Source organism: Garra rufa, chromosome 1, assembly GCF_049309525.1.
Source record: "Garra rufa chromosome 1, GarRuf1.0, whole genome shotgun sequence".
NCBI lineage: Eukaryota > Metazoa > Chordata > Actinopteri > Cypriniformes > Cyprinidae > Garra > Garra rufa.
Genome location: NC_133361.1, coordinates 64,257,836 through 64,268,531, shown reverse-complemented (window position 1 = coordinate 64,268,531; position 10,696 = coordinate 64,257,836).

Below are 10,696 nucleotides of genomic sequence, written 5' to 3'. Positions count from 1 at the left end.
TACCCTAAGCAATACAGTTCATTATCTGAACAGTAAGCAGTTTTCAGCTGCAATTTAGCACATTAAGTCAGTCACATGTGTGTTTATCTTAATTTTACAACAGCTTCAAAAGCGGAGATTTAATCCAAATTTAGAAGCATTTTAATCTAATCAGTTTTAGATCACATATAAAAGTTAGCTAACACTTTAGTAAAGGGAACAATTCTCACTATTAACAAGTTATTTATTAGCATGAATGTAATAGGATGATTTAATGTTCTTGTAAAGCGACCCAGAAAAAATGAAAGAGAATGAAAATACAGGCTGACATTTTTGTAAAAGTATAAATATAATAAAAGCAGTCTGGCTTCTAAATGTTTTTTTTTTTTTTAATGGTTCCATGCTCTCAGCAGACAATAATCCTCTATTACTGTATATTTTAGTATGGCTGGACTGTAGTATCGACCATTTAGAAACCAGGATGTTAACTATTCATTTTATAATGACAAGCACATGAAACGCCAGTTTAACCCAAACCTCAAATGCTATTAACGCAATAAAGCAATAGAGACTGCTCTGTGAGGTTAAATATTTACTTGAATTTGAGCTGACAGCCCATCTAAAAGTTTAGCGAACTCTAGAGCAAAGCAGTTTTGAGACAGAGTACAGCTGACTAGACAAACTTTAAGAATAAAAGTAATTCTACATTAGGTTTTCATTGTTTACATTTGTTTCAACTATGGAGAAGGTCATTTTAAAAGACATAACTGGAAGAAACACAAAACCAGATATAAAATAATTTAAACAACTATGGACAGAATTTTAAACTATATGATCTCTCATGCGCATACAGTTTTTAAAAACTCACCGCCATTATGAGCTCAAAAGGGTACTTGTAAACCCTCACAGGGGACTGATATTTCTGCACCATTGCTTCACTTCAAATGAAAAGCCCTTTGATAAAAATACAATTGATAAAAAGCATTATGATCAGCAACACATAATTGATCCAACAGCATATAGGTTGAGATATCGAAACATCATTGTACATTATATATTATTATATCTTCAGGCACAGTTGATACAGTCTTCAGCAAAAACAATACTCTTTAATATGGTCACCATCTAAGATACATGACCTCTGTATGAATGTTTAAAAGAGCAGTGCACAGTAACAACCAGTGACCCAAAAGAGGCCTGTAGACACAATATCTTCATTCATACTTCATATTCATTGTTGTTCACCAGCATAGGAATTTTTTTAAAAATGAAACACAAGTGAGTGCAAACAGAGACGGACTCCAGTGCGATCAAAAGGTAAACATTTAGGACAGCTGTGAAATGACCTCTTACCCCTTATCTTTGAAGTCAAGGTGCAGAGAATGTAGCTGAACTGAAGTCTGGAAAATGTTTTTCTGATGTGAAATACTAAGAATCCAGTCTGGGTTGCTTTAGTTCTTCTGCTCCATTGTGCTGGGGAAGTGAAAGCCGTGGTTGTGTCAGATGAGGTTACATAACCCACATCACTCACACAAGCTCCGCCTCGAAAACTCCAGGCCAGTCCACTTGTTCAGTAACAAGTAAGAGGTATAAAACAAAGCATGTCACTATAGTTTCTAGTAAAATTTTGCATATTTTTTTTACAAGTATTTGAGAATGCCTGTACTGAAAATATCAAAATGAACTAGAAAAAGCATGTTATGTTTTTATTTAGTACTGACCTGAATAAGACATTTCACATAAAAGATGTTTACATATAGTCCACAAGTGAAAATAATAGTTCAATTTCCAAAAAATGACCCCATTCAAAAGTTTCTTAATGCATTGTTATCCAGAATGGAACATAATGCATTAAGAGCCTGGAGGTGAAAACTTTTAGAATTTGAAGATCAGGGTAAATTTGTCTTATTTTGTCTTCTGGGAAACATCTTCATAGTTTCTGAAGGGTCACACTAAAAATACATATATATGATATTTAGGCAAAATAAGAAAAATGTACACATCTTCATTCTTTTCAAAAGTTTTCACCCCTGGCTCTTAATGCTTCGTGTTTCCTTCTGAAGCATCAGAGAGCGTTTGAACCTTCTGTAATGGTTGCATATGAGTCCTTCAGTTGTCTCAGTGTGAAAAGATGGATCTCAGAATCATACAGTCATTGTTGGAAAGGGTTCAATTACACAAAAGTGCTAAAAAAACAAATTGTGGGACCCAAAGGTTTTTTCTGAAGAAGAGTGGGCAGTTTAACTTTTCAGGACAAACAAGACTCATTAACAACTATCACTAAACAAACAAATGTGGATCGAATGTGAATGGTAATTTTTACAAATTCAACTATTATTTTCTCTTGTGGACTGTAAATATCTTTTATGTGAAATATCTTATTCAGGTTTGTTTTTAGACATCACATTTGAGTAATAATCAAAATTAGCCGCAAGATGGCGCTGTTGACTTTTTAAACTGAGCTAGACTGCTTGCAACACTGCGCTGTACTGTCCTCTACTTCATTATTCTCTATCTATCTATCTATCTATCTATCTATCTATCTATCTATCTATCTATCTATCTATCTATCTATCTATCTATCTATCTATCTATCTATCTATCTATCTATCTGTCTGTCTGTCTGTCTGTCTGTCTGTCTGTCTGTCTGTCTGTCTTATTGAGGTTTGGTTATCAGTAGAGTAAAAGATGTAAGAGAAGTTGTTATTTAGTTAGTTAGGTCCAGTATTATGGATGTGTGGAGGATGTTGACTATTTGGCATTGTGGGAGTTGCAGCTCTGAATCCATGTCTGAACACAAGTGTGGGTGGGAAGAAGAGGAGGTAACTAATAGAAGTAAAAGTGGGAATAAGAGGAAGAGGTGGTCAGACACATGGGACAGGGACATGTATTCCAGGGTAGGACATTGTTTTGTAAAGACGTGTTCAGGTTGCAAGGGATTTGGAGGAGGTGTTGAAGTAGACTAGACACTGGGATATTGTCCTTCCTGTAGGTAGACTGTAACATTTACATTGTTTAGCTGTCTATAAACAGCAACATTACTTAAAGTAAACAGAATGTCTAATGGGGATCATCAATATAAACTGCTTATTTATTCTTGTTTGACACATTTAGGATTCCAGTAGCATGAGATGGTTTGACAATATTGTGCGAACATGGTAGTAATATACATCATAGTAAAACTGTGTTGGGTAAATCCTGCTCTTAACATAACTGTACTACAATATCACCATTTTGCTTTTTGTAAGAAAACAAACGCAGTCTTATACTTTCTCAGAATATCAATATCAACACCTCTCCTCTTGTAGATTTACAATGTCTGTCTCTTCTGAATGACTTTGCATTCTGATTTTATGCTCATTTATCTTTCTCTCAGTTTGCTTCGTCACAGCTGAAAAAGCATATGAATATTCAGGAAGGGGATAAGTCATAGGAACAGCTGGCGTCGGAAATGGAAAGCGATTTCTAGACCCGCGCTGTCGGTGATAAAACAAGAAAAGATGTTGTGAGCACAGGGAAATGCATCTGAAATCCTTGTTCTGTGCAATCACAGATGTTTTCGTAAACATCAGATCTATGACAGTAAACATACTGAACCTCAGACTTTAAATACTGTTGACAGTTCAGGCTCAAAAATCTGATTGGATGAGTCAAACGGGTTGAAACCGTTTGTTCTACATGATCACGGCTGCAGGGCCAGTTTTTCCATTGGCTTTTGGATTATTGCGGAGAATACACTCTGTGATCAACAAATTCTTAAATGATTTTGCTCAACATGGTAATCTTCACAACACAGATGTATGATTTTTGAAGCCTAAATACAACTGACAGAAGAAAAAAGCAATTTTAACAATTTTTTCAGTCTTTGTAAAAAAAAAACATCTCTAAAAGTCAATGATTTGACTTGAAACAGATTTGAATTGGCTTGGCTTGACATGAACAGACTTGGCAGAAACAGACTTGACTTGACCATGAACAGGAACAGAAATAGAACTCACCGACAGCAAATTACAACTTCAATACATGACAAGAACCTTGACTAAACTTCAAAATAAAGACAACAAGAACATGAACAAACCCCAAACCCCACATTACAGACAGCAGTGGTTCCAGGGACAAAGTTGTTCAGAATGCTTAGCTTCAGTAGGCGAACAGTCTTGGGCTACAGGGTGATATAATTTAATTTAATAAACATGTATCATATGATTAAATATTGTGCATACACTGTAATGAATTGCTGTAGAAAATACAGCAATATTTTACAGCAGCAGGTTGTATTTCTTATAATACAGCATATTGCTGTAAACCGCAATGCATTCTGGGGTGATGTGGTGGTTTGATGCAAACATACAGCTTATTGCTGTAAAATTTCAAACCTAAAGAGGCGGGATTATCTTCAACGGTCGACATTTGGGAGCAGCAAGAAGAACCATTCACAGCTGTGGTAAGTGACTTATTTCTGTTTTATTTTTCACATTTCATAACTGTAGTGGTATATTAAGGTGTCATAAACATTCGCGGTAACCGCAGATTAACGAATCCTCCATCCGCGGAGCGCGAGAGAGACTTGTGCGGGGATTAGGCACCGCGGTCGCGGGAGGATTTTACACATTCCCCGGCCTTATATCGGCTATAGGCGTAACATCTCTGGGTTCCTACGTTAAGAATTACAAGCTTCATTGACAAAAGTTGTGATTCACGGCGACGTCGTGCTGATCAGCACACTTTTTCGTGATTGTTTTATGATGTAAAACAAATTTGCACAGGCAGGCATCTGTTAACACGGGCGCCGAAATAAAACACGTACTGAAGGCTCGCAACTCGCGGTCAGCCGCTCACGGAGGATGTGTGTGTCACGTAAACTCTGAACGGTGCTGTTAAAGCAGTTAACGTAAGCAGTGAGATGTGCTATGACCTTTGATAACTTGTTAATTTGCTTATTGTTTGAATGTAACGTTAATGCTTTTTGCTAACTTTTATTTAAAGAATGAGTTAATCCAGCCTATCTTCCTGTCTGGCCTGTTCGCAGCATATTACATATTCTGGACTAACTACCAGGAGGAGACAGACGGAGCTTTGGAGTTCATTCAAAGGTACTAGTTGCATTCTAACAATCTGATTACCTGCATTTTACATGTGGATATGATAAAATATGTTTCTCAACTCAAGAAGAGAGACTTTTTTTTAGGGAGAATAATTCAGATGTACAAAAGCTAAAACTAATGTGAATTACATATTGTCTGCTTCCTGACTGTTTTGTAGATATTTATCCTGTGAGAGAAACAAAGAAGTTGAAAGGCAAAGACCCATCTAAAACGACAGGACACAGCAGAAACCAGTTAAAGTGAGCCCAAGTTACCAGTCTTCTTTGCAATGCGAAGGATTTTCAGTGGAATTACTGACATGTAAGTACACATACACCAAGATCTTTTTCCTTTTATTATATTTTTTATCCTTTATCTACACTAGCGTTCAAAAGTTTGTGATCAGTAGGTTTTATGTTTTGAAATAAGTATCTTCTGCTCATCAAGGCTACATTTAATTGATCAAAAATACAGAAAAAATATAATGTGAAATATTATTACAATTTAAAATAATGTTTTATCTATTTTAATATACTTTAAAATGTAATTTATTTCTGAAATTTCAGCATCGACCCCTGGCAACACTCTGCACCTAGCAGAGGACAACTCTAAGAGTGGAGGTCTATGACCTATCTACACTCAATACTGACTGATTGAGGAGTCAAGAAGGAACATCACCCCTGCTTCAGCGAAAGTCGCTGGGGCCCAAGCCTGAGCTCGACGTCGCAGGTCAGCTCAGGGTGTCACGGCTAGCTCGGCTACCTGCGCACGGAACATTTAAGCGTGGAGGCCTAGAGAGGACCTACTACACTCAACTCCCTGGAAAGTAATGAAGCTTACACAAAGCCTTCATACCGAGCGGAGTTCTAGAGAATGGAGGTTTCAGCAGAACAAATGTCTGCTTTAGTAAGAGAAAAAAACCTAACAACATTCTGTGCTAACAGGTATAAAAGAGCGCAGGCCTAAGGCCTAACTATACTCAACACTGGAGGTAATCAGTGAGGCTGAATAGCCTGTGCAACAGAACTACCTGGGTGGAGTTTCTGCAACATTCTGCTTAGCAAAAAGGAGGGCTCTAAGAGTGGAGGTCTCATGACCTATCTACACTCCACACTGGAGATAGTCAGTGAGGCTGAATAGCCTGTGCAACAGAACTACCTAAGTGGAGATTCTGAGGAGTGGAGGCTTCCGTGAAAGGAAGCCTGGCAACACTCTGTGCCTACCAGAGGGCAACGCTAAGAGTGGAGGTGTCGTGACCTATCTACACTCAATACTGGAGGTAGTCAGTGAGGCTGAATAGCCTGTGCAACAGAACTACCTGAGTGGAGTTTCTGAGGATTGGGGCCTTAAGCAAAAGGAAGCCTGGCAACACTCTGTGCCTCGCAACGGATAACTCTAAGAGTGGAGGTCTCATGACCCATCTACACTTCAACACTGGGGGTAGTCAGTGAGGCTGAATAGCCTGTGCAACAGAACTACCTGAGTGGAGTTTCTGAGGAGTGGCGGCTTCAGTGAAAGGAAGCCTGGCAACACTCTGCACCTAGCAGAGGACAACTCTAAGAGTGGAGGTCTATGACCTATCTACACTCAATACTAGAGGTAGTCAGCGAGGCTGAATAGCCTGTGCGACAGAACTACCTGTTTCTAGTGGGATCTCTGGAGGCAGCGAAGGACTCTAAGAGTGGAGGTCTCATGACCTATCTACACTTCAACACTGATGGTAATCAGCGAGGCTGAATAGCCAATGCGACAGTACTACCTGAGTGGAGTCTGGAGAGTGGAGGCTTCAGCGAGAGGAAGCCTGGCAACACTCTATGCTTAGCAGAGAAAGACTCTAAGAGTGGAGGTCTCATGACCTAGCTACACTTCAACACTGAAGGTAATCAGCGAGGCTGAATAGCCTATGCGACAGTACTACCTGAGTGGAGTCTGGAGAGTGGAAGCTTCAGCGAGAGGAAGCCTGGCAACACTCTGTGTTTAGCAGAGAAAGACTCTAAGAGTGGAGGTCTCATGACCTATCTACACTTCAACACTGATGGTAATCAGCGAGGCTGAATAGGCTATGCGACAGTACTACCTGAGTGGAGTCTGGAGAGTGGAGGCTTCAGCGAGAGGAAGCCTGGCAACACTCTGTGCTTAGCAAAGAAAAACTCTAAGAGTGGAGGTCTCATGACCTAGCTACACTTCAACACTGAAGGTAATCCGCGAGGCTAAATAGCCTATGCGACAGTACTACCTGCGTGGAGCTTTTCTGGAGAGTGGAGGCCAGCGGAAGCCTCGACACTCAATCCTGCTAGCAGTGCTACCTGGATTGGAGTTGGAAAAACTAAAAGGTTTTGTAAAAAAACAACTCAAAGATGGGAACGGAGGATCCCCTGCGTGACCCACACATATAGTATTTAGAAAAGGACCCACCGGTCGGGGGAGACCTTTACCACTAACGTGGATTTCAGAAAAATGCCCAGTAAATGCATTTACCACTCATGTGGATTTTAAGGAGTGCCCAAAGACTTGCGTGAGAAAACACCACAAATGTGGGTTTGAAGAGGTGCCCAAAGCGTAGCGAGAGGATCACCAAATTGCAATCTCTAGGTGGTAGCAGAGCCTGACAGCGGAGCTTCTGGAGAGGGGAGGCTTCAGCAGAAAGACTCTCTAAAGCGAGAGGAAGCCTACGACGCTCCCCTTAGGGAAACTCTTCAGAGTGGAGGCCTCAAAGTAAAACGCTCTAAGCGAGGGGAGGCCTGACTACACTCGACGCTCAAAGAAGTGACAAAGCTCACAGTAGAGCTAAAATGCAGAAAGCATTTATTTTATAGCTCTGTGTAGTGGAGGCTCCGAGATTGCATCTCTAAAGAGAGAAGCCTACAACACTAGATTTTTGGTGAGTGATAGATAGCACTCCCCCAAAAAACATAGTCAGCGAGGCACCCAGGGGCCTACCAGCTGCCATAACTGTGAGAGTGAAGGTCTCAGTACTGTGGCTGTGACAGAGAGGAGACCTATTACACTGTGCTATCAGTGGAGTTGAAAAAACTTAATGGTTTTGGAACCAACTCGAGGATGGGCACGGAGGATTCCCCTGCGTGGTCCACACCGTATAGGATTTCAGAAAGGGACCCCACCCTCATAGGGGGGGGGGACTTTACCATAGATATGGATTTAGAGAAGTGCCTAAGTAGTGCACTTACCACCCATGTGGATTTTAAGGAATGCTCAACGACTTGCGTGAGTAGTCACCACTAATGTGGGTTTGAGGAGGTGCTCAGAGCATAGCGAGGAAGACACCAATATTATTTCGGGCGATAGCAAAGCCCGGAAGCGGAGCTTCGGTGAGGGGAGGCTTCAACAGACAGACTCTCTAGAGCGCAACAAAGCCTGACGACGCTCAGCTAAGGAAGCTCTTCAGAGTGGAGGCCTCAATTTGAACACCCTCTAGAGGAGGGGAGGCCTAACTACACTCAACGCTTGAAGTGACAGGCTCACAAAAGGGCTCATATGCTAAAAGCAGAGCTGTGTATATATATATATATATATATATATATATATATATATATATTTTTTTTTTTTTGTTCTAACCTGTATTTCTGGAGGGTGGAGGCTAAACAGAAATACCTCAAGCAAGAGGGAGCCTGGCGACACTCAATCCAATAAAGCTCTCACGAGTGGAGGTCAAAGAGTGTGACCTAGCTACACTCAACGCTAAGAAGTATTATCTCACATACGAGTCCACACGTTAGTAGGACTCCGTAGAGAGGAGGCTTTAAAAAGACATCCCTGAGTGGAGAGAAGCCTATCTATACTCAATGCTGACAGAGGGGCTTTAGCACGATGCCAAAAGGTAGTTAAGCGAGGCCCAAAATGGGGCCTACAGCCACAAAATGTGAGATTTTTAATTTTGGATCTACTTAAAAGCGGGGATTTAAAGAGAGCGGAGGCTTCAGTAAAAGTCTCTCTCTCAGAGAGAAAGCCTGACAACGCTCTGTTCACCCTATCACAGAAACTCCTAGGAGTGGAGGTCTCACTTATATGTATACCAAATATTCACAGGGAAGGGACCTGGCTACACTCATGCAAAAAGAGTATAACTTTTAGCAGGGTTTCAGCGAGCGGAGGCTTCAGCAGAGCGTTTTTTTTCTTTTTTTTGCTTTTTTGCTTGAAGCGGCCTTACAACGCTCAAGAGGGGTTTTCTGTTAACATATTTTAATATGTATACGTATGCTAAGGTAATGTCTGTACCCAGCTCAATCTAGCGGAGGCTTCAGGCCTAACAACGCTTAACCCAAAGGGGAAATAACTACAAGTGGAGGTCTCTACACACTGCTAGAAACGATGGGAGACCTAACTACACTCGGCACTTGGGGGCAGTAGAGCTCAAGAGGAGCTCGAAAACTACAATAACAGTCACCCAAGCGGAGCTGGTAGACAAACAAACATACATATACACATAAAACATTTTTATTTCTTAAAGTGTACTCATCATCGGCCCAGCCCCAGAGTCTTTGGCGAGGGGAAAAAAGGAGTGGCAGGCAGCCGAACAGATGTCAGGGGAACCGGGAGAGGAGACTCTAGGTACCCGATCCGGGCCTGCCGCCACGCCTGCTCCGGATCGTCTCCCTTAGATCCACTCTCCTATTCCGCGCATCACGCCTCCTCTGGGACCGACTCCTCCCGGGGGGAGGGCCACGAGTGGCCACACTGGCAACCTGGCCTCGTCTCTGGCCCCTGGACCAAGACGGGCCTGGCTTTCCCCGGTGTTCGGGTGGGGGCGTGGACCGGTGAGGGATGCATGACTTGAAAGCCTTCGCCTCTCTGAATTTCTCGACCACCGCCTCGACGGATGTGCTGAATAACTCAGATGGCAAAACCGGCACATCGAGGAGAAAGCGTTTCTCTTTCTCCCCGATGTCCGCCAGGTTCACCCACAAATGTCTCTCCGTGGCCACCAACGCCGACATGGACCTGCCCACCGCGGTCGCTGTCTGTCTGGTGGCCCTCAGAGAGAGGTCCGTGGTGCGACGCAGCTCAGCCACCTCCTCCGGGGAAAGCCCCAGACCTCGGTCCAGATCTTTCAGTAGATCTGCCTGGTACGCCTGCAACACTGCCACCGTGTGCAGAGCAGCACCAGCCTGACCCACTGCCACATATGCCCTGCCATTCAGCCGAGATGTTTCTCTCAAAGGCTTGGATGGCAGGGTCGGAGCCTTCAGCGTCGATGTCCCTCCCGCTGAGAGATAGTTCGCAAACGTCTGCTCAATGGGAGGCATCGACGCATATCCGCGCCCATGCATTCCCTCGACATCAGCATAATTCACATGCTGATGCCTGTGAATGCGGGCCGAATATGGTCTGTCCCATGACTTCTCGATCTCTTTATGCAGATCAGGAAGAAATGGGAGGCTCACGGGAGTTGGTTTGTTATGGCCGGGAAGAAACCGCTCGTCCAATCTACCCAGAGCGGCTTCTTCCCCGGCGCGCTTCCACTGGAGGTCTAATCGGGCAGCCGCGTGGTCCATAACCGACATCAACTCCTCATATGCGGGGCAGGAAGGCTGCATGGGCTCAGAAAGGTCATCTTCTTCCATATCAGCCTCCTGCTCGCCCTGGCTTGAAGCCAAAAGAGCACTCGCTGCAGG